We start from the raw sequence: 26,959 nt of genomic DNA on the forward strand, positions 1-26,959 counted from the left end.
AATGGAGCAGTTTCAGAAAGTGGATAGAAAGTAGCCTAAGAAAGTGTAGCATAAGAGAGAAAAAAAATAACATCAGCTCCCTGGTGGTCTAGTGGTTAGGATTTGGCACTCTCACTGCCAAGGCCTGGGTTCAATTCCCAGTAAGGGAAAAGTGACTTTAAACCAGAAATGCTTCAGTTATTCTTCACTTGCAATGTAAACGAATCCATGGTATTTTCCTGATGCCTCCATCTTCCCACTGTCTCCATGGCAGGGCTGACTTCAGGCACCACAGCAGCAAGCAGGTGCCTGGGGCGACCAAAGGAAAGGGAGGCTTCAGCAGCAGTTTGGCCCTCTTGGAGGGAAGGACTTGCTGCTGATTGCAGCTTTTTTTTTTTCCCCTCTGCTTGGGGCGGCAAAAACGCTGGATCTGGCCCTGCTCCAGGGAAGACAATTTGTTAAATCCCAGATGCGTGCAGTTCTATCAGGTCTCAGCCTGAGTCCTTAGGTCTTAATCCTGAGGATATTGTCCCACCATGGGGCCATTTCCGCCTCTCTTCCTAGGGAAGCACAATTTTCCTTGCACAGACACAGGAACAGCAAGATCTTTCTCTGTCCCTTGTGCAAAGCAGGGGGCCAAATTCCATGGAAACAATGGACAAGCAGGGGGCCCTGGGCACATCCAGCCCTGGCTGTGAGATGTTCCCTCCCCTCTTTCTTTATGCCCCTGTTGTTATTTCATGGATTGTCTGGGATGGGGGAAAAGCTGAGTTCACTCCAGGTGGAGGGGAAAAAGGACCCTGAAAATCTCAGGACCCAACCCCTGCTACCAGGATCACCGAGGTGCTGGGGATTTGAGTAGGAAAGGGACTGTGTGAATTGTCAAGGTGGGGAATGAATAACAATCTACCACAAGATCCACCTCATTAACCACTGACACAGGCTAATCCTGCTGTCGATAGAAGGGAAACTGGGAATGATTCTTTGCTGTTCAGCCATGGAAACAGTGACCCAATTGCACCACAGTGAATGTGCTGGGGAAAGCTGGACTTCACAGGCAGGTGGAAACATCTGGAGCTCCCCACCCCGCTTCTGCCGCCAGGGTAGGTGTTGAGCTGCTCACAGCGTCCCCCACCATGACCTTGCAGCACGGGGTGGCAGCACCCCCCCACCCAATGCAGGGGAGAGGGCTGAGCGTATCTCTGCACCCTGAGTCCAGGGCACAAACTCTCTCTGCCCCACACATAGAATCTGGCCCTGCTGCAAAGTGACCCCTATGAACAATTAACCTCCAGGAGAGCAGGACTGGCCCTCAGAGAGGGGAATGGGCTTCTCATGAAGCTTATAGGTCTCTGGATGCAGTGGAAACAGGAGGGCTCTGAGTGTAACCCATAGCCCACCTAAACCATCTGGGGATGTAGCTCAGTGGTAGAGCACATGCTTTGCATGTATGAGGCCCTGGGTTGCATCTCCAAGTTCATTTTTTCACCCTGGTGCTTTGCTCATGCCCAGAGGGGATGTGGCCCAGCAGTCTCCCTGCACCAGTTTCAATCCTGCTCAGTGAGGGGCAAGTGCCAATTGCATGGAAGGTCTGGGGGGTGGTTTCTGCTCCTAAGTCACCTTGGTACATTTAAGATTCCCACCTGCTGTGCTGCTTGGGACAAGGGTAGATGAGAAGGGCGAATCCTCCAACACTGGAGGGCAAGGTCCCATCTGCACAGACTGAGAGGCAAGGAAACACAGGGGCAGTCAGTGCTCAGAGAGGAGAGAGGTCAGTGATTTACACCCACCAGGGGACACTGTCTTTTTGAGGCGAGTGCAGTTTGCTTGGGATGATGCTGATGATGGATAGAAATAAGGCTGGAGTCAATGACTGATGATACCACAGAAGGGAAGGGAATGGCAGCCCCACAGAAGGTCCTGGGTGCTCAGATGCCCCAGTTATTGCACCCTGGCCTGTCACAGAGAGAGAAAAGACCCAGCGGGACCCAGCCCCCCTACAGTGATCCCATGGACAAGAACCTGGCTGGGAGTGGGGTGAAGGTTCCCTCTGGGCAAAGGGGAGCTGAAATCCCTCAGTGTCCTGGAATTTAAGCAATGGAAGCTTCAAACCCTGCACGGGTGGGGGCTGAGGTGCATCAGCAGAAGGTTGGGCTGGACAGGGGCGGCAGGTTTGTACAATTTTTGGTGGTGCCCAGAATGGGACCAAGTCCTGCCCCACCCCCCACACACACGTGCCTAAGGCTCTGGGAGGGAGTTTGGGTGTGGGAGGGAGAGGGGCTGGGCTCTGGGAGAGTTTGGGTGCAGGGTCTGGGCTCAGTCAGGGGGTTGTGCTGCAGGAGGGTGTGCAGGGGGCAAGCTCTTGGAGGGAGTTTGGGTGCAGGTGTGGGGTCTGCGTTGGGGTTGGGGGTGCAGGAGAGGGTGAGGGGTGCAGCATTTACCTCGGGCATCTCCCAAAAGCAACCTGCACCCTCCTCTGGCAGCAGCCCCTAAGCGGGAGGGCCAGGGGTGTCTCTGTGCATGGCTGCCCGCAGACTTCACCCCCGCAGCTCCCATTGCCACAGCTGGCAGAGTTGGCACTCAGGGCAGGGCAGCGTACGGAGACCTCCCCCACACCAGGGAGGTGCCAGCCGTTTCCGGGAGTGACGTGCCACATGGAGTGAGGGCGGGCAAGAAACCGCCTTAGTCCCCTTGTGCTGCTGGCGGTGGTGGCGGGGGTCCCTGGGCCCTTTTAAATTGCCCAGGGGTGGCAGGCAGCACTGAGGGGGACACTCCCAAGGGCCTAACGTTGCTTTGCACAATGATAAATCTTGGAACAGGACAGAAATGAAATGGCAGCAGAACCTAAGGAATTAAAAGCCTCCGGATTCTTGTGTGTGCACTGACTCCGACCGGAAACTGTAATTTGACTCGCTTTGTGTCTGCGGCTGGTAAAATATCAAGGCAAAATCATTCCAGTGATCGTGACCCTGGGATTGAGGAGGCTTTGGTGTTATTAAAATGTAACTAGAATGTTACACTTGTGTTTTTAAAGGTGGCTTCCCCAAGCAATCCCAAGTTGTTCTTCCCACAGCTGGCTGATGGGGGGCAGCAGGGGATCTCCCCAATCTGGGGAATCTCTCTGGGCCCCACTGTTAATTCTCCATCCTTTCTCCCCCTAACCATGCCCACCCCTCCCACCCCATTATCAGTGTTTTGGAGCAACCTCCCTCCCTCCCTCCCTTTATGGGATACAGACTCTGTGACAGAGACTGACTGGGGCTCCTCTCTGCATGGCCCCAATGGGGAAGGAAAGAGACTGGAGGAGGGGAGAAGACGAGCAGAAGGAGTCAAATGGGGCTAAACCAAAACAGAGGAGATTTTCTTTCTGTCAAAATGTCCTGGAGTCTCATGGCTGAAAAGCCGCATCTTGAGTTAGGTTTGATGCATCAACCTTTCAATTACCAGGCAAAGGTCTGAATCACAGAGACTGATAACTGCCTGCTTCCCAGCTTTGCCTAAGAGGCACCTGCAGTGGTGCAACTGGTGAGCGCAGAGGGGGCTACTGCTGGGATTATGAATTCAAGCCTTATTTAGAGCACTGGTTTTTATTACCTGTGTAGTTTCCCCAACTTGCTTTGCTTAATTTGCATGGAAAGTGCCCTACTAGGAAAAGGAGAGTAAGTTCTAAAATGTGGAAGTAGGTGCATAGCTTGGAAACAGCCCCCCTGTGCTGCCATTAGTTCCAGTAGATTGTTCACTGGCAGCCTGAATTGATTTCTTTGCTGCTGTGAAAGCTGCCATGAAAAGTCTCTGGTCACCAGAGCTCCCTGCTTCTTCCAGCACATCTCTGGCTCCTTCCCTGCCCCAGTCACTGCTGTAGGAGGGTCCTATAAACACTGAGCCTAAAACTTTTCCAAGCCTTCTTAGCACAGTTGGCAGCGTGTCAGTCTCATAATCTGAAGGTTCTGAGTTCAAGCCTCAGAGAAGGCAATGGCTTTTGCTCCCTGCTTCAGATTTTCTACAGGAAATGAGAGAAAAGAAACTAGAGGAGAGTGGTTTCTAGACACCCTCCCACCCATCTCACACACACACACACACACACACAGACTTTTCTAGGGCATTTTCTTTTCCTTCTCTATGGACCTTGTATTTTTCACAGAGCAAAATAAAACAAAAACATGCAAGCCCAAGCCTAATACAGTATGAAACTCAATACAGATCAAATCTCACCCTCAGAGATCTTCCAATAAGCTTCTTTTGCAGACTAGACTTATTTTATGTCTGGGCCCAATCTTTTCACCTCGTATAGTCCGTGTTCCAGCTCAGGTGGTAGCTAGGGGATGTCTCATGACTGCAGCCATGTTTGTTCAGTTCCACCCCCTTATACAGCTTTGGTACAAGGCAGGAATTCTTGTCTCTCTCTTGGGGAAGAGCCCCAGGTTTAAGATGGATTCCTGTACCAGGTGACATGGTCACATGTCCTGTGAGACCCCCAAGCCTTCATTCTTCCTGGCCTGACTCACAGATGGTGCAGGACAGAGCCATCTCCAGTCAATTGTCCTGGTTGATCGGAGCCATCAAGAGTCCAAACCACTATTAATGGCCCACACTTTGCATCATTACAACAGGACCTCAGAGTTATAGTTCATATTTCTAGTTTCAGATACAGGAATGATCGGTTCATACAAATAGGATGAACACACACAGTAGATTATAAGCTGTGTAATGATACCTTACAAGAGAACTTTTGCATGAAGAATGTTCCAGTTACATTATATTCACACTCATTAGCATATTTTCATAAAATCCTATGGAGTGCAAGGTCACAGCAGGGAAAGGGTTTTACTGCAGCACCTGGGAGCAGTTGAGTTTCATGTTCAGGCTGTGGTATGAGTTCCTCCAGGTTTCTTGTAAGCAGACAGGGACCTTCGCGGGTGCTCTCGATACAGGAATGGCCCAGACACGATAAAGTGATGGGAATTGCATTTTCCTTTTTTATTTCTGTATTTCCAATGACATTTCTGTTTGTGATTTCATTTTGCTTTGTATAACTGTGTTTTCTCCTGGATTTGATATTTAACTGAAAAAAGAATAAGACCTCAGGGCGCCGGATGGAGGAGCAGGCTGGGGCTAGGACTGCTAAGAGAGTGAGAGTAGCAGGTTTTCTGTATTGTTTCCTGCCTTCATTTTCATGACTAGTTTCTCTTCTTCATGAAATTTGCTTCATTTATGTGTAAGCCTGGCTAGCTCAGCTGGCAGAGTATCAGACTTTTAATCTGAGAGTCCAGGGTTCAAGTTCCTGGTCAGGTAAAAAGGGAACAGTTCCCCACAGAAGGAAAGAAGGCATCTCTCCAAGTTGTTATTTGACATCACCTTTCCCCCAGGACTTGTTCTTTCCTAGGAAGGGCCATGTACTGCCTGGGACTGAAGGGGCAACTTCCTCACATGCCCACTGGCCTCTCAGTCTGGTTTAAGAAAGGCCTCTGGGAGGTGCAGCAAACTGCTGCAGGCCAACTTGGTGAGTAAAGGCAGGGCTGCCCCCACAGGGTCATCCACACCAGAGCTCAGCAGAGGTCTGGGGGTTCCCTATTGGTCCCATGGTGTAAGGGCAGCACTCGGGACTTTGAATCCTGCAATCTGAGCTGAAGTCTCGGTGGGATCTGAGGACAATTCCTGTGCCACAAACCCTGCTGGGTCTTCCAAGGCTCGATCTTGCTTTCTCAAAGGCCATGAAAGCCTGTCTTTTACCCGCTAGCTGTTGTGACTTGAGCACAAGAGGGGACGTTTGATCCAGAAGCCTGGCCGTGCCTGGAGTCCTGTAGGTAGGGATGCGAGCTCCATTTCCTCTGAGTCCTGAAGCTGGGCTGCAGCCTGGCGTAGGAGGCAGCCCTATTGGTTGACCTACTGGCCCAAAGTCACTTGGGTGGTGTTGGTGTTCCCCAGGGATGCTGAAGGGCCTAAGGGAGGGAGGCTCAATACTCCCCCCTATCAGTCAGGGCGGAAGAGGAGGGCAGCAAGAGTTTGCAGGTTGATGGCTGGGCCTTCTAGCGTTCGGTTGGGGACGAGGTGGGGAACGCGAACTGGGAGAAATGGTTGCTGGCCTGTGAGGAATGGCTCAGCCGGTGGCGTAAGGGGACCTTGTCATTAACCTCAGCCATGTGTTTCCCCCTGCTCCACGAATGCTGCTGAGACCGAACACGATGACCTTCCACTTCTTGTGGGGCCATAGGACGTCCCTACCTAGTCAGGAGAAGTGCGGCTTTTCTGCTGTATTAGAAATGGTGGTTGGGCCTGGTGGGCTTTGAAGCCTTGTACGGCTCTACTTTTTTGTTTTTCAATTTTCAGTGGGTGGCTGAGCTGGAGGGCAGGTCAGGCCCGAGGAGAATGACGGGACAACCATAAAGAACCCAACTGACTCTTCCGATATGGCCGTATTTTTTTTACCCCACTGGGTGCAGCACCAGGTTTGGGTTGGCCAATTGTGGCGGAATGGGGTGGTGTTTAGGAAGGCCCCCCCCCCGTGTTCTTCTATTCCCACCTTACATCCTACAGGATTTTCAGTGGGTGGCTAGGTGGAAGGTGCTTCCAGGATGGCTTCATCCGCAACAGTGGCCACCCTCACAGCAGCGGCAGCCACAGCAGCGAGCCCCCCCCCCTTCGGCTCAGTCTGAACAGAGGTCAATGTACCACTGGGTGAGAGGGGCCACTTGTAGGGCGCTGCCTCTGAAGGTGAGCAACTGTCTCCAGAACTTACTGACAGGATCTTTAAAGTATTTGCAAATGTGCATGGCCGGCATGTGCAGAGCAAAGGCGGCCCAGGGCACTGTGTCAGGCTCTGGCACCGCTCGAGACAATGGACCATCTTCAGCCACCAGGCGACCCAGGATCTAAGGCAGGAATGGGGTGAGGAAGCAAGTCAAGCTGAGCAAGGCAGGCAAAAATTCATCTCGCCTTCGTGGGCGCTTGCAATGATACCCTTTTTGTGTGCCAGGACTGACAAAAACATCCCAGACAGAGAAGCAGCAGGCCAAAAAAGCAGCAGGGGTATTCTATCTGCTATCCAAGATCCATAAACGTAGAAATCCTGGATGCCCCAATCATTTCAGGCAATGGCACCCTGACAGCAGGATTGTCTGGCTGTGTAGACTCCCTTCTCAGGCCCTACGCTACCAGCACTCCCAGCTATCTTCGAGACACCACTGACTTCCTGAGGAAACTACAATCCATTGGTGATCTTCCAGAAAACACCATCCTGGCCACTATGGATGTGGAATGTGGGAACTTGGCAGATAAGTATGTGAGAGCTGAAGTGTTTAGACTTCAAGGTCGAGGCTAGTTTTTATCTGCTGGTAGGCAGTAAATAGGATGATAAGTCAAACAGGTGTTAGCATGATAATTACCCTATGGGGTTACAGCTGCGGCTGTGTAAATTTTGTTAACCAATTAGCAACTGCTTGCTTGCCTGCTTCAAGAGTATAAAGATGTATGCTGTAGAGAAATATTTGACTTAGCTGCCAATCAAACTGACTGAAGAGCTTTGTTCATATACGCCTGCGATGCAACAAATGGTGACCCCGACGTGATTGAATGAGGACAGTGTTGGTGGCCTGAACTGAAAGGAGGAAAAGGAGGCGCACCTGAGTCTCAGTGTCGAGCGGCTAGGAGCCGCAGGGCGTCCGAAAAGAAGGGCGCACCTGAGCTCAGTGTTGAGTGGCAAGCCGCAGGGCGTCTGAAAAGGGAGGCACACCCCAGCCCAGAGGTGAGCAGCTAATATGGGAACCACTGCATCAGCGGAAGAAAGGACGGTGCATGAATGTTTGATGCGCGTCACGGAGCGGCAGGAGAGAAGCTCCTCTGTACGTTATCCCGTCTGCTGCGGTGGGGACGGAGAAGGGGACTTTCTGTTCAACCAAGTACAATTTTTGATAAAACTGTTTGGGAGCGGCTAGGCTCCGAGCTTTGGAAGTCGGTGGCTCAGGGCGATAAGGAGGCCTTCTCCCTGAGTCCAGTATGGAATAAGGCGAAGGAGATAGTAGAAACTCTCACGGCCGAGGCAGGAGTGCAGGCGGCCCTTTCTGAGCTTTGCCGCCCAACGCCCGGAATGCCTTCTGTGTTGCTGGTTGGAGCCAGAGAGTTTTTCGGTGGTGAGGACACGGTGATACCTTTGGCTTCCAACCCCTACCCTATGGATGATGTTGCCCCTGCTACGGCTCCACTACCCTCCAATGTGGCTATTGGCCCCGACATGATTGATCCTGCTACGGTCCCGTTACCCCCCGATACGCCCGAGCCTATGGAGACAGCCTTGCCGTATGCGCCCCCTCCAAAGCCATGCCGTGTCCACGGGACCTGGGGGTGCCACGATTGCGGGGGGACAGAGGAGGCTCGGGTGGAACATGTGCCATCAAAGCCATATCCTGATTTGACTACGTTTACTCAGTTTACTCAGTCTGATGCCTTCTATAAGGAGATGGAGCGCCAGGGTCGACAGCTGCAGCATATATGTGACAAGTTGGACCAATTGGAAGGTCTTCCACCTGGATCATCGCGATCGCATCTTCACAAGTGCTTTCATTCGACTCGCCCCCCCGCCCCGCCTGGCCCCGGGGACCCTCCAACTGGGGACCCTCCAGCTCCGGTACAGCGCTGGCATGGAGTTTTAAGAGAAGCCATCCTTGAAGGTCTAACACCTGAGGCCTTTCCGGTGATTACGCCAGACCCTCAACACCCTAATCATAGACGGTGGGCCCCTTTGGACTGGAAGTTGATCCGTGAGGCACAGAAATCGATCATGGCTTATGGACTAGATAATCCGTATGTACAGTCTATCATTGAACAGGTATTTGCTGGCCAAGCAATGTGTCCGTATGATGCGATTAAGCTAGCTGACATGCTTCTTACACCTACACAGAAATTGTTGTGGAAAGATGATTGGGCTAAGAGAGTTGACTTGGCTCTTGTCCGCAATTTGGATTTACCGGATGATGATCCTCGGTGCGTGGCCACTGCTGATATGTTTTTGGGAGCCGGTCGCTTTGTTGACCCGCATTTGCAAGCCCGCCTCGATCCCCGGATCCTGCAGCAGTCGCAGGAACTGGCTTTGGCTGCCTTTAAAGCGGTGCCCCAGATGGGAAAGCCGAGCCCTCCCTACGCTAAAATTATGCAAGGCCCATCGGAACCGTATTCCACCTTTTGGATCGCCTTCGAGAGGCTATTGATAGATCTCCTAATCTGACGCCAGAGGCCAGAACTGCAGTTGGACTTGATCTTGCAACCCAGAATGCAAATCCCACTTGCCGCCGTATATTAGCCACCTTGCCCAAGACTGCGACCCTGATGGAAATGATTGAGGCATGTGGTAGGGCCGCTATGCTTGAGGAGACGGATAAGGCAGCAATTCATGCTAAGGCACAGGCCTCTGCACTGGCCGTGGCGTTACAACCCCTGCTCGGGCGACAGCGGGGGGCTAGAAAACCGACCCGGCCAGCCGGCCCCTGTTTTGGTTGCGGAAAACCCGGGCATTTCCGGCGGGACTGCCCTATGCAAAATGGGCAGCGGGCCTCTGATGTGTTACCTGAAGCTGCAACTGGCGCTTGCACACGATGTGATAAGTTTGGACATCGCGCCACCGACTGTTGGGCGCGTTACAAGAAGGATGGAACACCGCTGCCGGGAAACGGATCACGGAGCGCCCCTCGGAGGAGCGCGACGACACAAGTGCCTCCACCCGCCAACCCGGCTGCCTGGAACACCTCACCGGAGCAACCCGTGGCAGTGCCGGAGTGGATTTGGCCACAGCGACAGATGTAGTTTTAGAGACTGACGAGGTTCAAGTTCTTCCTTCCAACACCGATGGTCCATTAGGATTTGGCCTGAGTGCCCTTTTGATTGGCTGTTCGTCAACATCGAAACAAGGTATTTTTGTTTTGCCTGGCCTTATTGATGCCGACTATACGGGGAATATTGGGATAATGGTACGTGCCCTTTGTCCCCCTGTGACTATAACTGCTGGTACACGTCTTGCTCAGTTAATACCTTTCAAGGGATGTGTGCCCCGATCGACCGCGGGTCTCGAGGGTTTGGATCCACTGGCCCTCCCCACACTGCCTTTGCTATGGACATCACTTTGCGCAAGCCCACCCGAACTGCTCGGCTTCAGGGATCCGATGAGCGGCAGATCACTCAGGGAGCTTTTATTGGGGATGCAATGCAGAGTGGGGTAACTGAGGCACCTGGGACGACAGAGGTAGAAGATCCTGTGTTTACCTTGGAATCAGAGCCCACTGAAGCGGTTGCAGCTGAGGCCCCCATGCAGAATGATGTAGGAGATGCGCCATCTAACCTAGTATCAGAATGCCCAGGGGCAGTTGTAAATGGGGCCCCTCTACAGAGCGACATGTGTCCTCAAGAACTGCCTGTGTGTAGAAAGGGAGACGAAGAGGAGCAAGAGAATTTAGCTGTGCAGCTGGCAGATACTGGCTCACCCATTTTTAGTACTGAAAGCTCTGGGGCTCAAAAAACATTTGTGCCTGTTACAGCTGCAGCAATTGAAGAACAAATCATTGCAGAAACTGTAACATCTATGGAAACCTCAGCTGAAACTTTAAAGCCTTTAGAAGCAGTGCCTGGAAAACTATTTCCTGAACTAGTCCAAGATATTACCACTGCTCATTCGGGATTTGAGGCTGCAAACAGTAGGACTGAAGAATGCACCAGTGTCAGTATTAGAGATGACTGCTGCAATGGTGGATGGAATGACTGAGAAAGCAACAAGATGTACACACCCTGAGCCCCTGGAGGACAACTGCTTGTTAGCTGTGCCAGGATCCTTTTTGTTTGATCCTCCCTGAATGATTTAATTGATTGAAATAATTTTTGCTTTGCCTGAATGTATAGGATGATATCCTGATAATTTCCCCCGTAGAACTTGAACCACGATGGTGGTGGAACAGAAGAAAAAACACTCACATCATTGATATTGCCAATGTCTAGAAATTCCTGACTAAAAGGGCATTGAGAACTGACCCTGGTAAAGAAGCAAAGAATTGCACACTGGCAGGAAAAAATTTGGGACTCCTGCTAAAAAATGTGGTATTGATTGGATTTTGGGGTTTATTTTACAGGCTGCGCCCTGTGTTGTGGAATTTTTTTTTAGCATGTATTGCCCTCCCTAATTGGATTGTAAATGGTATTACCCCCCCCCCCATTACTACCCCTGTTTTTTAGAGCCTAATTGTTTTTTGTTTTTAAAGTTTGAGAAAACTCAGCCAAAAGGTTTGTTGAGAATTCTCAAAGGGGGGGGAGTTTATGGTGTTATTTAGGCATAAATTTAGGTAATTTGGGAGAATGGCTTTGAATTTATGTGACCCAAAATACCTTTATGTAAAGTGCTTTGGATCGGGCCCAGGCAGGCACGCAATAGATAGAGAACTTGAAGAGGAAAAAAGGATCGGGGCCAGGCGGCGGGCAACAGACAACAAGCTTGGAATACTGGTTGATAACCTTGAGGGTGTAGTTGATAGAAAAGGTAATTAACTACTAGCGAGTAATGTTAGGCAGAGTACAAAGTTAACTCTGTGGTTGCTGGAGGGAATAGCAGTTGAATTTTGTAAAGATGCTAAAGAGAAAAGTTTTTGGTGTTTTTGAAATGTTTGTAAATAAATTTAAGCAAAGAAATTAGTTTGCAATTGTTTGGTCATAAATAATTTTGTTGCATTAGTTGAAGATTGTATATTGTGTTATGTTATTGTAATTGTATTAGGCTAAGGGTATATAAGTGGTGATTTTTGGGGGGGGGGGGTTGATGAAGTGATTCCCCTGTTTTGTCTGAAATTAATAAGGGTATTTGTGTATTCTAAGTAATGATTGATTGCCCAGTAGGGGTATATTTGTTTTTGTATTTTAGATAATTGAGGAATATGGATGTTAGCTGCTTAGTACTTGATATACCATGCATTTGTTTACAGAGTTAAATTTATGTTATGTGTTTTATGTTTGTTTGTTTGTTTGTTTGTTTCTGGCCAGAATTGTTTTTTGCGTTTTATGTGGTTTATGTTGTGTTTTTCTAGGACCCCCCCTCCCTCAGTGTCAGTTTGATCGCCTGACATCTGAGGGATGATTTGGTAATAGAAGTTTGCCACAAGTTGGTGTGCTATAGAGAAGGGGGGAATCCTGTAGAATTTACACCATTTATTTGTTGTGCTTTGTTTTTGTTTGGTGTTGTTGGGGTTATGTTAAGAATTGCATGGTTATATAGGCTGGCTTTATAAAGTTTTAATTTTGGTTTGTGATAGATTGTAGTGTTATGATGTTATGAGTTGGGAATGTTTTGCTTATGCCTTTTTTCTTTTTTTTATTTTTTTATTTTGAGAAAAGGCGGGAGATGTGGGAACTTGGCAGATAAGTATGTGAGAGCTGAAGTGTTTAGACTTCAAGGTCGAGGCTAGTTTTTATCTGCTGGTAGGCAGTAAATAGGATGATAAGTCAAACAGGTGTTAGGATGATAATTACCCTATGGGGTTACAGCTGCGGCTGTGTAAATTTTGTTAACCAATTAGCAACTGCTTGCTTGCCTGCTTCAAGAGTATAAAGATGTATGCTGGAGAGAAATAAATGACTTAGCTGCCAATCAAACTGACTGAAGAGCTTTGTTCATATACGCCTGCGATGCAACAGTGGAAGGCCTCTACACCAACGTTCCACACAAAGATGGACTACAAGCCGTCAGGAACAGTATCCCTGATAATGTCACGGCAAACCTGGTGGCTGAACTTTGTGACTTTGTCCTCACCCACAACTATTCCAGATTTGGGGACAATGTATACCTTCAAGTCAGCGGCACTGCTATGGGTACCCGCATGGCCCCACAGTATGCCCACATTTTTATGGCTGACTTAGAACAACGCTTCCTCAGCTTTCATCCTCTAATGCCCCTACTCTACTTGCGCTACACTGATGACATCTTCATCATCTGGACCCATGAAAAAGAAAACCTTTGAGGAATTCCACCATGATTTCAACAATTTCCATCCCACCATCAACATAAACCTGGACCACTCCACACAAGAGATCCACTTCCTGGACACTACTGTGCTAATAAGCGATGGTCACATAAACACCACCCTATACCAGAAACATATTGACTGCTATGCTTACCTACATGCCTCCAGCTTTCATCCAGACCACACCACACAATCCATTGTCTACAGCCAAGCTCTAAAATACAACTACATATGCTCCAACCCCTCAGAAAGAGACAAACATCTACAAGATCTCTATCGAGCATTCTTACAAGTACATTACCCACCTGCTGAAATGAAGAAACAGATTGACAGAGCCAGAAGAGTACCCAGAAGTCACCTACTACAGGACAGGCCCAACAAAGAAAGTAACAGAACCCCACTAGCCGTCACCTTCAGCCCCCAACAACACCTCTCCAGCGCATCTACAACCTATCCTGAAGGACAATGCCTCACTCTCACAGATCTTGGGACACAGGCCTGTCCTTGCTTACAGACAGCCCCCCAACCTGAAGCAAATACTTACCAGCAAGCAAACAGCAGAAACACTAACCCAGGAACCTATCCTTGCAACAAAGCCAACTCTGTCCACATATCTATTCAGGGGACATCATCATAGGACCTAATCACATCAGCCACACTATCAGAGGCTCGTTCACCTGCACATCTACCAAAGTGATATATGTTATTATGTGCCAGCAATGCCCCTCCACCATGTATATTGGCCAAACCAGACAGTCTCTACGTAAAACAATAAATGGACACAAATCACATGTCAAGAATTATAACATTCAAAAACCAGTCGGAGAACACTTCAATCTCCTGGTCACGCATTTACAGACCTAAAAGTTGCAATATTACAGCAAATAACCTTCAACAACAGACTCTCATGAGAGACTGCTGAAGTGGAATTAATTTGCAAAGTGGACACCATTAAATTAGGCTTGAATAAAGACTGGGAGTGGATGGGTCATTACACAAAGTCAAACTATTTCCTCTTGTTTATTTGTCCCCCTACTGTTACTCACATCTTCTTGTCAACTGTTGGAAATGTGCCATCCTGATTATCACTACAAAGGTTTTTCTCCTGCTGATAATAGCTCACCTTAACTGCTCACTCTCGTTATAGTGTGTATGGCAACACCCATTTTTTTTCATGTTTTCTGTATATATATATATATATCTTCCTGCTGTATTTCCACTGCATGCATCCGATGAAGTGGGTTTTAGCCCAGCAAAGCTTATGCTCAAATAAATTTGTTAGTCTCTAAGGTGCCACAAGTACTCCTCTTTCTTTTTGCAGATAAATGAATGGAGGTTAAGTCCATGAATGGCTATTAGCCAGGATGGGTAAGGAATGGTGTCCCTAGCCTCTGTTTGTTAGAGGGTGGAGATGGATGGTAGGAGAGAAATCACTTGATCATTACCTGTTCAGTCCCTCTGGGGCACCTGGCATTGGCCACTGTTGGCAGATAGGATGCGGGGTTGGATGGACCTTTGGTCTGACCCAGTATGGCCATTCTTATGTACTTATGAAGGGAGGGGCAAAGGTTTTTGACAGAGTTTCTGCAGTGTAGTGGTTATCACGTTTACCTAACATGCAAAAGGTCCCTGGTTCAAAACCAGGCAGAAACACAATGGCTTAGTTTTCCAAGCTCCTACTGGCCTGTCCCTGCTGTTGTAGGAGCAGCAGTGATTTCTATGCTCAGAAGGTCTGTTGTACTTCCCCTGCTCCCACTTTTGTCTCCTCTCCCTCTCTGAAGGCCTGTGAAGTGGCTTTTCCCCTCCCGCTCCCTCCTGGAATGCTCCTGGGATGAATGTTCTGGGTGAAGAGCAGAAGAGCTCCCAGGTAGACAAGGTGTCTGGGACGCTAATTAGGCAGCACTCACACACCCAGAGCATGGACACTGCCCAAGGTGGAGTGTGACCAACCAGATGCAGCCAAGTCATCTCTAGTCGCAGGCCATGAGGTGCAGGCCCTTAAAAGGGGGAGGGGCCCTGTGCTCAGGAGAGCACTCACAAGCTTGTACCTCCAGTGAATGCCCTTTGCCCGGACCGCCTTACCTTGCAGAATCCTGACATCTCCAGTGCTGTGCCTGTCCTGGGAGCGTGAGTATGCAAGTGTGAGTGTGTCACCCCCGCTGCCCCCTGCTTCTTCTTTTGAGCTTAGCTGTCAGTATAATAAACGTGCTGCTTTCTGCCAAACTCTGGTGGGTCATTAGCTTACTAGCTGGCCCAATTTTGGGTAACACCTGTGATAAACTCAACCCCTGCAAGATCGTGGGTGGTGAAATGAGCTGGGAAAAGCCTTGGCATCAGCAGGGGAAAGCTAGAGGACCTTGGCCAGTCACCTTTTGAAGCCTTGTGGCTTGGTCTCCTCTGCCCTGGGAGGTTGGCCTATGGCGTCCGGCTCTTCCTGCTGCCTCCTCTGTGTGACTTGCCAAAGGAGGAAGTGAGGCAGCAATGGGGCAAAAGAGGAAAGTCGAGCTGAGGAAGGCAGGGCAGAAGCTAAGCACCTCAGTGCGGCTAAGTGGGTTAGAGCACCACCAGTCGTTCTGCAAAGCCTGGGGAGGTGCGGTTGGCTGCTGGGAGGAAGAATCCTGTGCCTGCCTCTTGGCTTCCCAGGGGTGGCTACTTGCAGCCCAGGAGAAGGACGATGGTTCTGGGTGAAAAGAAGACAAGCAAAGCTCTGGCAGGAAATTTGGGTGCGGGGTGCTGGCTCTGCGCTGGGGGAGGAGGTTGGAGTGCAGGAGGGGTGGCGCTTACCCCGGGCACTGCAGCTCCCAAAGTGACCGGTACACACAACCCTCTGGCAGCAGCTCCTAGGTGGGTGGGGCCAGGGGGTCTCCGTGTGCCGCTGCCTGCAGGCACTGCCCCCAGAGCTCCCATTGGCTGCAGTTCGTGGCCAATGGGCGCTGCGGAGTTGGTACTGGGCAGAGGCAGTGAATGGAGACACTCCCCACCCCAGGGGATGCTGGGACATGCCGGCCATTTCTGGGAGTGGCACGGAGGGACGGAGGCAGAGTGGGCAGGGAGCCACCTCAGTGCTGCTGGCACATCTCTGCACACTGATGGGGGGAGGGGAGCAGAGGGCCTCCATGTGCTGCCTGGGGTAGGGGCAATGAACAGAGCTGCCTCCCCTCCCGGGTCTATTACAGGAGTGGGTGGGTGGTGTCTTTTGGCCTGCAAGGTGCAGCAGGTCGGACTAGATGATCACATGGTTCCCGTCGGACCTTAAAGGCTTTGAGTCTAAAAGGGAGAGGGAAGTAAAGATATTTTTTTTTAAATAAACCAAACATTGTAATACCAGATAACTCCAACAGCTCATTGTACAGTCCCACCCCTTTCTTCCTCCACTGTGTGTTGAATGACCTGCAGGACATTGATTCTCTCATTTCATTGATAAACTGATACAACGTGACTGAAATAAAACCAATTCCCAGTAGAGAAAATGTCACTTCCCTGCATTGGCTGGGAATCGAACCCAGGTCAACTGCTTGGAAGGCAGCTATGCTCACCACTATACCACCAGTGCATCTGGCAAAAGTGCCACTTATGCTTGCCCAATGAGGCTAGAGCAGCATTGAGGCACTTTTCTGCCTGTTAAAATGTACTGGATTCTCATCACTAAAAACACCTCCATCTTCACTTGGGTTTGAACCATCAGCCTTTCAATTAGCCAGCAAAGCCTTTCAATTAGCCAGCAAAGTTGTTAATCACAGGGTATGTCTACACTATGGGATTATTCCAATTTTACAGAAATTGTTTTTTGGAAACAGATTGTATAAAGTCGAGTGCACGCGGCCACACTAAGCACATTAATTAAGTGGTGTGCGTCCATGTACGAGGCTAGTGTCAATTTCCAGAGTGTTGCATTGTGGGTAGCTATCCCATAGCTATCCCATAGTTCCCGCAGTCTCCCGCCCATTGGAATTCGCGTTGAGATCCCAATGCCTGATGGGGCAAAAACAGTGTCATGGGTGATTCTGGGTAAATGTTGTCACTCAATCCTCCTCCGTGAAAGAAACGGCAGACAATCATTTCGTGCCCTTTTCCTGGATTGCCCGGGCAGACGCCATAGCACGGCAACCATGGAGCCCGTTCAGCCTTTTTTCACTGTCACCGTATGTCTACTGGATGGTGCTGACAGACGCGGTACTGCAGCGCTACACGGCAGCATCCCCTTGCCTTTTGCAAGTTAGCAAAGATAGTTACTAGCCATCCCATCCCATCTGCTGCTTTGCAAGTTGACAATGACAGTGACCAGTCATAATGTACTGTCTGCTGCTGTCATGGGTGCTCCTGGCCGGCCTCGGTGAGGTCGGCCGGGACGCATGGACAAAAATGGGAATGACTCCCCCGGTCATTCCCTTCTTTACGTTTTGTCTAAAGGGAGAGTCAGTCCTGTCTAGACTATCAGACAAGCCTACTAAAGAACCAGAGAGGCAAACAGCCACTCCGGGTCAGAGCCCCAGACATCCCGCAGAAATGATGAGCTGCATGCCATTCTAGGGGGTGCCCCTGCAACAACCACAACCATTGCTTCCCTCCTCCCCCACCCCTCCTGGGCTACTGTTGCAGTTATCCCCCCATTTGTGTGATGAAGTAATAAAGAATGCAGGAATTTGAAACAACACTGACTTTATTGCCTCTGCAAGTAGAGCTCAAAGGAGGAGGGGGGGCAGCCTCCAGCTGCTATGATATTCCAGGCAGGACTGAATCTCCATTAGACAAAGCTTAAAGAAGAGAATGACCTGGGAGTCATTCACATTTTTGCCCAGGTGCCCCTGGGCGACCTCACCGAGGTCAGCCAGGAGCACTCACGGGATGACGATGACTGATACCAGTCCTACTGTACCGTCTGCCATCTGGAAGGGAAGGGAAGGGAAGGGAAGGGGATGCTGCTGTGTAGTGCTGCAGCACAACATGTGCCAGCAGAATCGGGTAGACATACGGTGACATTGAAAAAAAGCGAGAAATTATTTTTTCCCTTTGCTTTCACGGGGGAGGGGGGGGCAATGACATATACCCTGAACCACCCGTGACAATGTTTTTGACCCTTCAGGCTTTGGGAACTCAGCCAAGAATTCAAATGGTTTTTGGAGAGTGCGGGAACTGTGGGATAGCTACAGTCATCAGCCGCCCCTCCCTCCATGAGCATCCATTTCATTCTTTGGCTTTCTGGTACGCTTGTCTCAGCTTCTTAAGTTTCAGCACTGTGTTGAGTCCCTGATGTGGCCTCTCTCCATCATAGCCTGGGAGATTTTTTTCAAATGTTTTGGCATTTCGTCTTTTGGAATGGAGTTCTGATAGAACAGATTCATCTCCCCATACAAAGATCAGCTTCAGTATCTTCCCTACAGTCAATGCTGGAGCTCTTTTTGGATTCTGGGACTGCATGGTCACCTGTGCTGATCAGCGCCCCATGCTGGGCAAACAGGAAATGAAATTCAAAAGTTCATGGGGCTTTTTCTGTTTACCTGGCCAGTGCATCCGAGTTCAGATTGCTGTCCAGAGCGGTCACAATGGTGCACTGTGGGATAGCACCCGGAGGCCAATACCGTTGAATTGTGGCCACATTAACCCTAATCCGACATGGCAATGCCGATTTCAGCGCTACTCCCCTCTTCGGAGAGGAGTACAGATACCGGTATTAAGAGACCTTTATATCGATATAAAGGGCTTCGTTGTGTGGATGGGTGCAGGGTTAATGCGATTTAACGCTGCTAAATTCGATATAAACTCGTAGTGTTGACCAGGCCAGAGAGAGCAGCAGGTTTCCCATATTGTTTCCCGCTCTTGTTTTCTTGACTAGTTTCTCCTCTGCACCAACTTGCTGTTTTTCTTTATGAGCCTGGCTAGCTCAGTGGGCAGAGCATCAAACTTTTAATCTGAGGGTCCAGGGTTCAAGTCCCTGGTCAGGTGATAAACTACTCCCCAAGATCTTACACTGTCTTGCTGGAGTCCTCTTTGATGTTACTTTTTCTCTTCAGGATTTTCCCTTTCCTCAGAAGGGCCTTTTTGTGTGTGGTTTGAAGGGGCAACTTCCTGACAGCCCCTCTGTCCTTGCAGCCTGGAGGAATAAAGGCCTCTGGGCATAGAGCATGTTCCTCCCCTGCACACACACACACACACACACACACACACAAACAGAATATCCCTAAGGAATTAGAATCACCTGCTGCCTTCCTCTGTCCTGCTGGATCCCCAAATGAAGATGCCCTTCAGCCCAAACCCATGTCGCCTCTTTTCCCAGTGCCCCTCAGACCCAACCCTCAGTCCCTCCTATGCTCACTGCTCCTCACTCCCAACCCGAGCCTGCTCCTCTTCACCCTTCTCCTCTGTCCCAACCCACAGGCCCCTTCTCCTCATGCTGCTCCTCAATCCCAATCCACGGCTCCTCCTTCCTCGAGCAGCAGGTGCTTCAGACCCGCTCAGGAAGATTTTATTGCAAGGTTTTGTGTATGAGTCTGCATGTGGATTTTACAGTGTGTTGGAAATAGGTTGGGTTGCTTGCCGAAATGATCACTTGTGGTTGGTGCTGGACTCCCAGTCTCCATGTTATTGGGGGCAGGAGAAATAAAGGGTTGTTATCCTTGTTGTGTGAATCGAGGGCAGCACAACTGTGCTTGGCAGACCCCGATTGAGGGACTCACCCTCAATTCAATAGCACTTGCTAGGCAGGGGACAGGGGTTCCAAAGCTGAGTGGGCTGGGGTCTGGGTCCCAATGCTAAAATTTAGGTGTCAGACCAACTTTAGGACAGGGTGGCTGTAGAGGGATGAGTGAGTCCCTAGACAACATAGTGAGTAGGGTGCCTTCTTATATTCCCCCCTTTTCCACCCAGGATGGCAGGTGAACTGTACAGAGGCACCTCTGGGCTTGCTCTGACTAAGGACAACAGCTGTGAGTGGGGTGCAGAGTGGGGATGGCTCATGTTAAAGGACTTTTGGTTGCTGGACTTACGAACCGTAGGGAGAAGGACACTGCCCAGCTTATCTGGGGGGTGGGTCTTTCCCTTGTGGTTTATGTTTATGTGTTGGGGCTGCTGACATGACTTCTACTAACCTTGGGCTTACATTGCAGTGTAGACATACCCTGAGAGGGCATCTAGACTGTGATAAAATCCCACTGGCCCGGCTGGCCTGGATGATCTGATTTGGGCTCCTGGGGCTCAGGTTGTGGAGCTAAAAACTACAGCGTAGACATCTGGGCTCAGACTGGAGCCCAGGCTCGGAGACCCTCACCCCTCATGGGGTCTTGGAGGCTGGGCTGAAGCCCAAGTGTCTACGCTGAATCAACTGACCCAGGGTTTGAGAATAGTGACTTGGGTGTGTTAATGGCAGTATAGACATAATGCTGGGCTATGTCCACACTGCAATGAAACACCCAGCGCTGTCCCGTGCCAGTGCAGGCTCCCAGGCTAGGGCCATGGGGTGGTAAATTTGCAGCGTAGACCTCTCGGCTCAGGGTCAATACCGGGCTCTGGGAGCCCTCAAGGTTGGGAGGGAGTTTAGCAAGCAAACAAGGTAAAATGGCAGTGGAGTATTAGCCTGGACTCAATGGCATTTCTCCATTGGTCTGTCTGCTTTGGGGCAGAGACAATAACACGTCCTGCTGCATTCGTTATTTCAAAGGGCGGTTTAGGATTTTCATCCTCACACACGGTGCACAAAGCAGGACTCAACCCTCGGTGCAAACTAAACAAGCTGCCCACAGGTTCTGCCAGCCACAATGAGCCATTCAGTGTGAGAGCCCAGACCTGCCCCTGTCCCAGAGGAAGCAGGATCATCTGTGACAGGCTGGAACACTGACCTATCAGCTCTTAACTCCCAAATTTTCAGTAAGTCTGTTATCAGTGCCTGTGAGTATAATTTAAACAACTATACTGGGCTGGACCAAAGAGCTCTGTGTTTTGTCTTCCCACAGTAGTCAATACGAGGTTGCCCAAGAGTTAGTCAACAAGGCACCACTGGGAATTGAACCCAGGATTTCCTGTTTACAAGACAGGTGCTTTAGCCAGCTAAGCCATGGTGCCTGCCTGTGGCAACAGCACAGTGTCTGCCCACACCTGACTCCCTGCCATCCCCACTGGGGCCTGACAAGCTTTGCTTGTGTTTGGATTCTGCAAAGCAGAGGAGCAGGTGACGTTTTCCTTGCAAGGTAGGTGTGTGTGTGTGTGTGTGTGTGTGTGTGTGTGTGTGTGTGTGTGTGTGTGTGTGTGAGAGAGAGAGAGAGAGAGAGAGAGAGAGAGAGAGAATCTTTGGCCAGGTCTGCACTACAAGGTTACTTCAGCATCATTATATTGCTCAGTTGCGTGAAAAACACACAACGCTCCCTCGGTCAGCAGCTTGTGGCTGGTGCACACACTGCAATACCACGTCTGGCGACAAAATTGCCCTGTTTTGGTGACAAAATAAAACCACCTCGACGAGAGGCCTAGTGCTTTTTGCAGCAAACTTAAAGTGACAAATGTCAGTGTAAATGCTGCTGGTCATTATATCACCATAACTGGCCTCCACCAGTATCCCTCCATGCCTGCCGTGAACTCACCTGCCCTGCATTCCTGCTACAGAGGCTGGGCCCCTCCTCTTTCATAGCTCCAGAAAGTTCTGACAGCTGAGCCGCTATCTACACCGGGATTAGCTTGATAGAACTGCATTGCCAGCCTAAGTCATGTAATTACACCAACCTAATTTTGTAGTGTAGACCTGTCCAAAGAATCACACACACACCTTGGGAGCAAAACTTCATCTGCTCCTCTGCTTTATAGAATCCAAACACGAACAACACTTCTCAGGGCCCAGTGGGGATTGGCAGAGAGTCAGGTGTGGGCCATCTTTATCCCAGGAGAGATGGACTCTAAGGGTACGTCTCCATTGCAATGTAAGCCCAGGTGTGGCACGCTGTGCTCAGAGCAGCACCCTGCAAGCCCCATATTCACCACTCTCATATAATGATGAGATGGTTCGTACAAAGTCTGCCTGGTGAGGTGTCATTTCAAAAGTCTTGATCTGTTGAACATTAATATCGTGTTGGATTGTGTGTGCTCGCATTGCTTGGGAAGTTATGAAGTTTTGCTCTGTGTGCGTTACTGAGATATGTTATGAGGTTGGGAAATGCCCCCCACCAGACTTTCAGGTGCGACAAGGGAGGAGCCAGACTCGCTGCTGGCCCATTGAAGGGATCCACACTCCCAAGGACCATCCCAGGAACCGTGTACAATGCAGGCTTCTCCGAGATAGCACAGCGACAATGGACACTGATTGACTCACATCGTAGCAAAGGAGCTTCCTAGCAAGTCAGAGGAAACTATGAAAGAGGGGAAGAGACATCATGACCTGGCCTCTCTCCCCCACAACTCAGCAGCTGGAAACGCACCTGGAGGAAAAAGACTGAACTGAACTTACTCAGAAATCAGAAGAGAATAATAACAATAATACTTTCAAACCAAAGTCCCCAAACAGACTAGTATTAGTTTTTCAGCAGAAAATTTTCAGTTTGGGGAATTTTGTTTTCTCAGTCAGACTTGGCCAAGGGAAGCAGGGAGAAAATGTTTGAGTTGCCTCCTTCAGAACAGCTTGGCCTAGATACTAGCTCTGGTTCACTGTTGTGGCCTTGCTCGAGTTGAGGGTATTTTAATAATTTGGGCAGGTCCCAGGGTGTTTTGGGGAGAAGATGAGGATGTTACCTCTTGAGATAAAAACTAAGAAATACAGCACTAGAGAATTTCTTTTTTAAAGAAATCTGGGATTTAGACATTTTATTTAAAGCAAGGGAGTTCTGAGTTTCTGAGAAGGTTTTTGTTTGCAAGAAGCAAGATCGTTTGAGCTGTCATTGTACCAAAGGGGGAGATGGTTGTCTACAAAGGAGGGGTGAAAACTAAATGCATCCGATGAGGATGGGATTTGAACCCATGCATGCAGAGCACAATGGATTAGCAGTCCATCACCTTAACCACTCGGCCACCTCATCTGAGCTGTTAAAAAGGGACAGGAGGAGAAATCTAAGGCCAGCAGAGCTAGGGCCAATAAGGAGTTTTTAAATACTACGCAGAAGCAGGGGCTGAATGAGCTCCCCCCTCACATCTAGTGAGGAGCTGGGGGAAAGACTTCAGGAACAGACCGTGTTTGCACAGACACACCTACTCTGCCTAGGTATGCAGCATGATGGGGCCGCTTTCCCAAAATGACCAGTTTCGGCTGGTGGTGGGTTACAAATCACTTTAGGATTCAATGGAATGAAATGTTATTATCCTTCCTGCATGATTGAAGGGCAGCAGAACATACCTAGACTGTCCTGATGGAGGGGTGGGTGGGTGGGTGAGGAATAGCTTTTATTGGACTTCATAGAAGTGATTGAGAACATCACCCTAAACCAGTGGTCCCCAAACATTTCACTCTGTGCCCTCTTAGCCATGGCTGTGGCCCCTTGGAAGCCGCAGTCAAGAACTGAGGCTGGGAGTGGGGCTGTTGCTTGCTGGGGAGAGGGGTGCAGACAGGGGTAAGGGGGTCGAGGCTGAGCTGGGAGCCAGAGCCCCAGGCTGACGTTGGGGTTGGGGAAGAGCTGGGGCAGAGTGGGGCTGAGTGCTGCTCCCTCCATGGGGGCTGGCTCAGGACCTGAGGTGCCCCATTGCATTTTCCTCTGTGTCCCCATAGGAGTCATGCCCCACATTTTGGGAACCACTGAACCCTACTCGCTAAGCAGGGGCTAGTGATGCCAAAGCCCAGGGAAAGGGAGAACAAGTGCGGGCCCCCAGCACTGGAGCCATGTGAAGGGGCTGCAGGAGAGGGGCAATGGCTGGTGGCCCAGGGAGTTAAGGGCAAAGGGGGCACAGGAGGGGGCAGGAGTTAGGGGTGAAGGAGGTGCAAGGGGTGGGAGTGCAGGAGCTAGCGGTAAAGGGGGAGTGGGGACCGTCCAGGGGCAATGGGGAAGTGCCAAAGTACAAGCTTTGCCCAGGGCACCATTTTCCCTAATGCTGGTCTGAGCAAACAATTGGAAATGACCCTTCAGTGAGACCAGAACCATCGTGTAGAAAAGCCCCTTTGTTAAGTGTTGGTGGCTGAGGGCTTAGGAGATGGGTTAGAAAGCAACAGGCGTCTTTCTGTGGAGGTTTGATTCTTGCCTGTTAGGCAAGGCTGGTGTGTGGTGTCTCCATGGCTGTACTTTCCGTGTCTGATCCCCACAGGAGCCAAGTCTAGACATATTCAGAGGCTCTATGCCAGCGTTTCTCAAATTTCCTTTCACTGCAACCCCCTTCTGCCCAAAAAAAACTTACTCCATGGCCCTGGAAAGAGGGACCAGGCCCCTCCCCACTGAGCAGAGGCAGGGAAGACAAAGCCTGAGCCCTGCCCCAGTTAGGGGAGGTCAAAACCAGAGCTTGAAGGATTCAGCCCTGGGTGGTGGGGCTCAGAAATTTGGCTTCAGCCCCAGGCCCCAACAAGTCTAACGCCAGCCCTGGCAACCCCATTAAAACACGGTTATGACCCACTTTGGGGTCTTGCCCCACAGCTTGAGAACCACTGCTCTATGCTGAGGGGAGAGAGTTTTCCTGGGGGTGTAGTTAATCCACTTCCCAAGAGGTGGCAGCTATGTCAGTGGGAGAAGCTATATCGGTGGGTGTGCAAGCTGTGGTGTTTGCCACATTTAAGAAGTTTAATCAAACCCCATTTTTAAAACCACCTGTGGTCTGGGAATGGCAAAGGAGCTCGATGAATCAGGGTTTGTCCTTCAAAGTCCTGAAAATCACGATTCCCTACTCAGGTCATTGTGGGGGTATAGCTCAGCGGTAGAGTGCTTGACTACAGCTCAAGTGATCCTCAAGTGGTCAGATTAGCTGCTCTAATCGTCTCTTCTGGCCATAAAGGCGACTAATTTCTGAAAAGCTGAGTGTAGCATTGGGAGCAGCATCTGATGTTTCCCTGTCTAGCCGGCTTGCTGCCTAGAACAAACGCTCCTTGAGTGGGTGATCCACAGGGAGTAGCTCAAACCTCCAAAGTGCCTGGCCAGGGGCAGGACATTAGCCCAGCAAGGGAGGGGTGTGGCAGTGACATCACAAAGGCCTTTTGCAGGACCTCAGACTATTGGTCAAAGGTGGTGGGGAGGTGGTGACCTCACAGAGAGATGCTGACATCAGCCAGGCAGGACAGGGGTGAGGGACCAGGGAAACCTCAGAGACCCCTGTGGCTTTGCTTCAGCAAGTCTCCCTCTCCAGGTCTCTCTTTGAGGACTGGGGGAGTATTGGGGTTCACGTACCTGAGCGCCAGGAGGAACCTCTTTTGAGTTTTCTCCTTCCCTTTTCATGATTTTACTAGAAAACAGCCATCCCTGTTTAGAAGGTAAGAGCCTCCTTGAGGTTTGAAACCTGTTCGGTCTGATCCATCTGGTGACAGTTGAATTCTAGGCATGGAAAACACAAACTTAAGGAGGCAGAATTTTATTCCGCACCTGGGATTTTGTCCCATAGAATCAGTGGGGACATTAGGGTTTGTCCTTTCTGTTTCACCTTTTCCTCCATCCATCCCTTCCTCCTTTCTCTTTGTCTCTTGCTTCTTTTGTCCTTTCACCTGTTCCCCTCCCAACACCAGGAGCGGTGTGTGTGTGTGTGTGTGTGTGTGTGTGTGTGTGTGTGTGTGTGTGTGTGTTGCGGGGGAGTGCTCGGCAGCTCGCACTGTGGGAGGTCCACCCAAAAATGTGGGGCTGAAATAGTGCTCGGGCAGTGATCCCCACCAGTGACCTGGGCCATCCTTTGGGCTCTCTGGTGAGAACCCTCAGCCTCCCGTCCTCAGTCTCTACCCTGATTGGCTGAGCAGGGGGTTATTGACAGGGAGGAGACTCAGGTCCTTGTTGTTCTCTTTTAAGACCAAGGAAATAAGTCAGAACCTGTTATATGTTGACAAATTTTGCTGCTTTGCTGCATTAATGGTCTCTGAGCAGTTCATGATTCTCTCTAACATTGCAGTTCTCCTCAAATACTTGCTGAATAATTACTGTGCACTGTTGTTGGTCTGGAGCTCATCTGAGAGCACTTTATTCAGGTCATTCAGTGTTTGAAATTCAAGATCTGATGGTTAGTTTGAAAATCAGGGCTCTTGGGTCCTATTCCCAACTCTGCCACTGGCTGGCTGTGTGACCTAAGACAAGTCAATTCTCCTTTCTCAGCCTTAGCTTCCCTCTCTCAAGTAGGGATAATGATGATCCGCTCCTACCTAGCTCAAGGTGGGTGGAGGATGGGGATCCATTGGAGAGTGTCACTAGGAGTATCAGAGGGGCCGTGTTAGTCTGGATTTGTAAAAGCAGCAAAGACTCCTGTGGCACCTGGCTAAGCAAACAGAACAAACCCCAAATCCCCCCTGTGCTTTGGGAGCCAGGTTTGCGGTGGGAATCCTGTAGTTCAGATGACTTCACGCCTGGGCATTGTGATTCTTTACCAGTTTCTCTGGCATTGGGGCAGTTTTGTGCTCACAGCTGTGATGGCCGAGTGGTTAAGGCATTGGACTTGAAATCCAATAGGGTTCCCCTGCGCAGGTTCAAATCCTGCTCACAGCAAGGCCTGTGTTTTAGCCAGTCTCTCACCTGGGCAATACCTCTGTACAACCCCTGAGACACTCTCAATTCTCTCCCCACCCGAAGTAAATTCTGTTCTGCTCCTTTCATCGAGATGCCTGGGACACTCCCGCACACTGTGTACCTGAGGGTCGGGCAAACTCTCAGCACCTGAAGCCTCTGCCACTCACCTAGTGCCCCATAGATCAGCCATAGCCCTGGTTCTGCTCCTCTCTAGCATGTGAGTCAGCGACTCCATGGGAGCTACGGGCTGCAGAACCAACAGAGAGAAAAAGGTGCTCAGCACCCACTGGCAGCCAGCTCCCCACCCACTACAGGCCTTGCTGACAAGCTCCTCACACTTGCCAGTGATCAGCTGTTCAGTGGGGTGCAGGAGGCGCTGGGGAGGAGCAGGAGAGGGGGAGAGGGAGAGGA

At 50.2% G+C, this 26,959-nt stretch overlaps 6 non-coding genes across 6 annotated transcripts; 3 read left to right on the plus strand and 3 right to left on the minus strand.

Moving 5' to 3' along the window:
* The first annotated feature begins 77 nt into the window (after positions 1-77).
* Positions 78-149, plus strand: TRNAE-CUC. The gene has a single exon. It is a non-coding gene; the product is annotated as a tRNA-Glu (tRNA).
* Positions 150-3,878: 3,729 nt separating this feature from the next.
* TRNAM-CAU lies at positions 3,879-3,951 on the plus strand. The gene has a single exon. It is a non-coding gene; the product is annotated as a tRNA-Met (tRNA).
* A 12,492-nt stretch (positions 3,952-16,443) lies between these two features.
* Positions 16,444-16,515, minus strand: TRNAG-UCC. The gene has a single exon. It is a non-coding gene; the product is annotated as a tRNA-Gly (tRNA).
* Positions 16,516-20,943: 4,428 nt separating this feature from the next.
* Positions 20,944-21,017, minus strand: TRNAT-UGU. Its single transcript has one exon. It is a non-coding gene; the product is annotated as a tRNA-Thr (tRNA).
* A 1,855-nt stretch (positions 21,018-22,872) lies between these two features.
* Positions 22,873-22,954, minus strand: TRNAS-GCU. The gene has a single exon. It is a non-coding gene; the product is annotated as a tRNA-Ser (tRNA).
* A 3,491-nt stretch (positions 22,955-26,445) lies between these two features.
* Positions 26,446-26,527, plus strand: TRNAS-UGA. The gene has a single exon. It is a non-coding gene; the product is annotated as a tRNA-Ser (tRNA).
* The last annotated feature ends 432 nt before the right edge of the window (positions 26,528-26,959 follow it).

The sequence above is a fragment of the Mauremys reevesii genome, linkage group 17 (genome assembly GCF_016161935.1).
Source record: "Mauremys reevesii isolate NIE-2019 linkage group 17, ASM1616193v1, whole genome shotgun sequence".
Lineage (NCBI taxonomy): Eukaryota > Metazoa > Chordata > Testudines > Geoemydidae > Mauremys > Mauremys reevesii.